General features: G+C 40.2%; 1 non-coding gene across 1 annotated transcript; it reads left to right on the top strand.

The window, feature by feature from the left end:
• The first annotated feature begins 4341 nt into the window (after nucleotides 1-4341).
• Nucleotides 4342-4445, top strand: LOC148555760 (small nucleolar RNA R71). Its single transcript, XR_015887483.1, has one exon. It is a non-coding gene; the product is annotated as a small nucleolar RNA R71 (small nucleolar RNA).
• The last annotated feature ends 1315 nt before the right edge of the window (nucleotides 4446-5760 follow it).

Here is a 5760-nt window from a genome sequence, read left to right as displayed (position 1 = left end):
TAAGAGTTATTGGCTTTTTGCTCTTGCCTCTTGGTTTTAAGAGCTTTTGGCTTTTTCTGCTTGCTTTTTTTCTTTCTATATTTTTTTTTCTATTTTTTTTTTCGCCTATTTTTTTTCTGCAAGCTTTGTTCTTTGCTGCTTCTTCTTGCTTCAAGAATCATTTTTATGATTTTTCAGATTATCAAATAACATGTCTCCTAGTCATCATTCTTTCAAGAGCCAACATATTTAACATTCTTAAACAACAACTTCAAAAGACATATGCACTGTTCAAGCATACATTCAGAAAACAAGAAGCATTGTCACCACATTAATATAATTAAGCTAAGTTCAAGGATAAATTCGAAACTCATGTACTTCTTGTTCTTTTGAATTAAAACATTTTTCATTTAAGAGAGGTGATGGATTCATAGGACATTCATATCTTTAAGAAAAAGTTACTAACTACTAATGATCATGTAGTGAAGACACAAACATAGATAGGCACATAACATAGAAAACGAAAAACAGAAGAAAGAAGAACAAGGAATGAATCCACCTTAGTGATGGTGGCGTTTCCTTCTTGAGGAACCAATGATGTCCTTGAGCTCTTCTATGTCTCTTCCTTGTCTTTGTTGCTCCTCCCTCATTGCTTTTTGATCTTCTCTTATTTCATGAAGCATGATGGAGTGCTCTTGATGTTCCACCCTTAGTTGTCCCATATTGGAACTCAATTCTCCTAGGGAGGTGTTGATTTGCTCCCAATAATTTTGTGGAGGAAAGTGCATTTGACGCATCTCCGGGATCTCATGGAAATGAGCTTCTTGCGCCTCTTGAGCTCCATGACTGAGCTCTCTTGCTTGCTCCATCTTTTTCTTAGTGATGGGCTTGTCCTCTTTGATGAGGATATCTCCCTCTATGTCAATCCCAGCCGAATTGCATAGGTGGCAAATGAGGTGAGGAAAGGCTAACCTTGCCATGGTGGAGGACTTGTCGGCCACCTTGTAGAGTTCTTGAGGTATAATCTCATGAACTTCCACCTCTTCTCCAATCATGATACTATGGATCATGATGGCCCGGTCTATGGTAACTTCAGACCGGTTGCTAGTGGGAATGATTGAGCATTGAATAAACTCCAACCATCCTCTAGCTACAGGCTTGAGGTCCAATCTTCTTAGTTGAACCGGCTTGCCTTTGGAGTCAATCTTCCATTGAGCTCCTTCTACACATATGTCCATAAGGACTTGGTCCAACCTTTGATCAAAGTTGACTCTCCTTGTGTAGGGGCGTGCGTTCTCTTCCATGTATGGCAAGTTGAACGCCAACCTCACATTTTCCGGACTAAAATCTAAGTATTTCCCCCAAACCATTGTAACATAGTTCTTTGGATCCGGGTTCTTACTTTGATCATGGTTCTTGGTGATCCATGCATTGGCATAGAACTCTTGAACCATTAGGATGCCGACTTGTTGGATGGGGTTTGTTAGAACTTCCCAACCTCTTCTTTGAATTTCATGTCGGATCTCCGGATACTCATTTCTTTTGAGTTTAAAAGGGACCTCAGGGATCACCTTCTTCTTGGCCACAACATCATAGAAGTGGTCTTGATGGGCTTTGGAGATGAATCTTTCCATCTCCCATGACTCGGATGTGGAAGCTTTTGTCTTCCCTTTCCCTCTTCTAGAGGATTCTCCGGTCTTGGGTGCCATCAATGGTAATGGAAAAACAAAAAAGCTATGCTTTTACCATACCAAACTTAGAATATTGCTCGCCCTCGAGCAATAAACAAAAGAATAGATGAAGAAGAAGAAGAAATGGAGGAGAGGGAGAGGGAGATGTGGTTTCGGCCAAGAGGAGTGTAGAGGGGTGTGTTGTGTGAATTTGATGAAGAATGGAGGTCTTTATATAGGGAAGGGAGGGGGGGTTAAGGTTCGGCCATATGGGTGGGTTTGGGTGGGAAATTGGTTTTGAATTTTGAAGGTAGGTGGAGTTTATGAGGTAGGTTTATGGCGAAGAGTGGATGGATGTGAGTGGTGAAGAGGTGATGGGGAAGAGAGTTTGAGGTGATTGGTGAAGGGTTTTTAGGGAAGAGTGTTTTTGGGGTTGTGTGAAAGAGAGTGGTGAGAAGAAGTGAGTGGGGATAGGTGGGGATCCTGTGGGGTCCACAGATCCTGAGTGGATCCTGTGGGGTCCACAGATCCTGAGTGGATCCTGTGGGGTCCACAGATCCTGAGGTGTTCAAGGAATTACATCCCTGCACCCATTAGGCATGTAAAAATGCCTTTGTACCCATCTCTGGGCGTTCAACGCCAGGTTGGTGGCCATTTTGGGCGTTCAACGCCCATTTGTGTGCCATTTCTGGCGTTGAACGCCAGAACTATGCCTGTTCTGGCGTTCAGCGCCCAGAAGCTGCCCATTTTGGGCGTTCAGTGCCAGCACTATGCTCTGTTCTGGCGCTGAACGCCAAACAGCTGCTCCTCCAGGGTGTGATTTTTCTTCTTCTGTTTTTGATTCCGTTTTCAATTTTTATATTTATTTTGTGACTCCACATGATCATGAACCTACAAAGATATATAACTAAGGAAAATATAGTTAGATAAATAAAAATTGGGTTGCCTCCCAACAAGCGCTTCTTTAGTGTCAATAGCTTGACAGTGGGCTCTCATGGAGCCTCACAGATGTGCAGAGCTCTGTTGAGACTCTCCAACACCAAACTTAGAGTTTGGATATGGGAGTTCAACACCAAACTTAGAGTTTGGTTATGGTCTCACAACACCAAACTTAGAGTTTGACTGTGGGGGCTTGGGTTGACTCTGCTTTGAGAGAAGCTTTTCATGCTTCCTCTCCATGGTTGCAGAGGGAGATCCTTGAGTTTTAAACACAAGGGAGTCCTCATTCCATTGAAGGACTATTTCACCTCTGTCAACATCAATCACAGCTCTTGCTGTGGCCAAGAAAGGTCTTCCTAGGATGATGGATTCATCCTCTTCCTTTCCAGTATCCAGGACTATGAAATCAGCAGGGATGTAAAGGCCTTCAACCTTTACTAACACGTCCCCTACTTGTCCATATGCCTGTTTTCTTGAGCTGTCTGCCATCTCTAATGAGATTTTAGCAGCTTGCACCCCATAGATTCCCACTTTCTCTATTACAGAGAGGGGCATGAGGTTTATTCCTGAACCAAGGTCACATAGAGCCTTAAAGATCATGGTGCCTATGGTACAGGGTATTATGAACTTTCCAGGATCTTGTCTCTTCTGAGGCAATGTCAGTTGATCCAGATCACTTAGTTCATTGATGAACAAGGGAGGTTCAACTTCCCAAGTATCAATGCCAAATAATTTGGCATTCAGCTTCATGATTGCACCAAGAAACTTGGCAGTTTGCTCTTCAGTAACATCCTCGTTCTCTTCAGAAGAGGAATATTCATCAGAGCTCATGAAGGGCATAAGGAAGTTCAATGGAATCTCTATGGTCTCTAGATGAGCCTCAGAGTCCTTTGATTCCTCAGAGGGAAGCTCCTTATTGATCACTGGACGTCCCAGGAGGTCTTCCTCCTTGGGATTCGCGTCCTCTCCTCTCCTCACAGGTTCGGCCATGGCGCTTATGTCAATGGCCTTGCACTCTCCTTTTGGGTTCTCTTCTGTATTGCTTGGGAGAATACTAGGAGGGATTTCAGTGATCCTTTTACTCAGCTGGCCCACTTGTGCTTCCAGATTTCTAATGGAAGACCTTGTTTCATTCATGAAACTTACAGTGGCCTTAGATAGATCAGAGACTAGATTTGCTAAATTAGAAGCATTTTGTTCAGAGTTCTCTGTCTGTTGCTGAGTTGATGATGGAAAAGGCTTGCTATTGCTAAACCTGTTTCTTCCACCATTATTAAAGCCTTGTTGGGGCTTTTGATCCTTCCATGAGAAATTTGGGTGATTTCTCCATGTTGAGTTATAGGTGTTTCCATAAGGTTCACCTAAGTAATTTACCTCTGCTATTGCAGGGTTCTCAGGATCATAAGCTTCTTCTTCAGAAGATGCCTCTTGAGTACTGTTGGATGCAGCTTGCATTCCATGCAGACTCTGAGAGATCATATTGACTTGCTGAGTCAATATTTTATTCTGAGCCAATATGGCATTCAGAGTATCAACCTCAAGAACTCCCTTCTTCATAGGCGTCCCATTACTCACAGGATTCCTTTCAGAAGTGTACATGAACTGGTTATTAGCAACCATGTCAATGAGTTCTTGAGCTTCTGCAGGTGTTTTCTTTAGGTGAATGGATCCACCTGCAGAAGTGTCCAGTGACATCTTTGATAGCTCAGACAGACCATCATAGAATATATCCAGGATGGTCCATTCTGAAAGTATGTCAGAAGGACACTTTTTGGTCAACTGTTTGTATCTTTCCCAAGCTTCATAGAAGGATTCACCTTCTTTCTGCTTGAAGGTTTGAACATCAGCTCTAAGCTTGCTCAGCTTTTGAGGAGGAAAGTACTTGGCTAAAAAAGCCGTGACCAGCTTATCCCAAGAGTTCAGGCTATCTTTGGGTTGAGAATCCAACCATAATCTAGCTCTGTCTCTTACAGTAAAAGGGAAAAGCATGAGCCTGTAGACTTCAGGATCTACTCCATTAGTCTTAACAGTATCACATATCTGCAAGAATTCAGTTAAGAACTGAAAAGGATCTTCAGATGGAAGTCCATGAAACTTGCAGTTCTGCTGCATTAGAGAAACTAATTGAGGTTTCAGCTCAAAGTTGTTTGCTCCAATGGCAGGAATGGAGATGCTTCTTCCATGTAAATTGGAATTAGGTGCAGTAAAGTCACCAAGCATTCTCCTTGCATTGTTGTTGGGTTCGGCTGCCATCTCCTTTACTTGTTCGAAATTTTCAATCAAGTTGTGTCTGGATTGTTGTAATTTAGCTTCTCTTAATTTTCTCTTCAGAGTCCTTTCAGGTTCTGGATCAGCGTCAACAAGAATGCCTTTTTCTCTGTCCCTGCTCATAAGAAAGAGGAGAGAAAAAGAAAAGAAGAGGAATCCTCTATGTCACAGTAAAGAGGTTCCTTATTGTTAGTAGAAAAGAAGAAGAAGAAATTCGAACACAGATAGAGGAGGGGGTTCGAATTTGGTGCTGATGTGAGGAAGAGATGTTAGTAGATGAATAAATAAATAGAATAAGATGAGAGAGAAGGAGGGATTTTTCGAAAATTATTTTTGAAAAGGAGTTAGTGATTTTTGAAAACAGTTTTTGAAAAATATTTAGTATTTTTTTTTCGAAAATATTTTTTTTTTGAAATCAAAAATAAAAATAAAAATAATTAGTTAATTAAAAAGAAATTTTTGAAAAAGGGAGAGGTATTTTCGAAAATTAGAAAGGGAGAATTAGTTAGGTGGTTTTGAAAAAGTTAAGAAACAAACAAAAAGTTAGTTAGTTAGTTGAAACAAATTTTGAAAACCAATTTTGAAAAGGTAGTTAGGAGGTTAGGAAAGATATTTTGAAAAGATATTTTTTTGAAAAAGATAAGATGAGAAGATATTTTTGAAAAGATATGATAGAAATTAGTTTTGAAAAAGGATTTGATCTTAAAAATCTCAATTAATGACTTGATTCACAAGAAATCACAAGATATGATTCTCAAAGTTTGAATCTTTCTTATCAAGCAAGTATCAAACTTCAAATTTTTGAATCAAAACATTAATTGATTATGTTATTTTCGAAAATTTGGTATAAAAAAATAAGAAAAAGATTTTTGAAAAATATTTTTGGAATTTTCGAAAATAACTA

This window comes from Arachis ipaensis, chromosome B6 (assembly GCF_059453495.1).
Source record: "Arachis ipaensis isolate K30076 ecotype BB chromosome B6, ASM5945349v1, whole genome shotgun sequence".
Taxonomy (NCBI): domain Eukaryota; kingdom Viridiplantae; phylum Streptophyta; class Magnoliopsida; order Fabales; family Fabaceae; genus Arachis; species Arachis ipaensis.
This window is presented reverse-complemented; position numbering and strand designations above follow the sequence as displayed.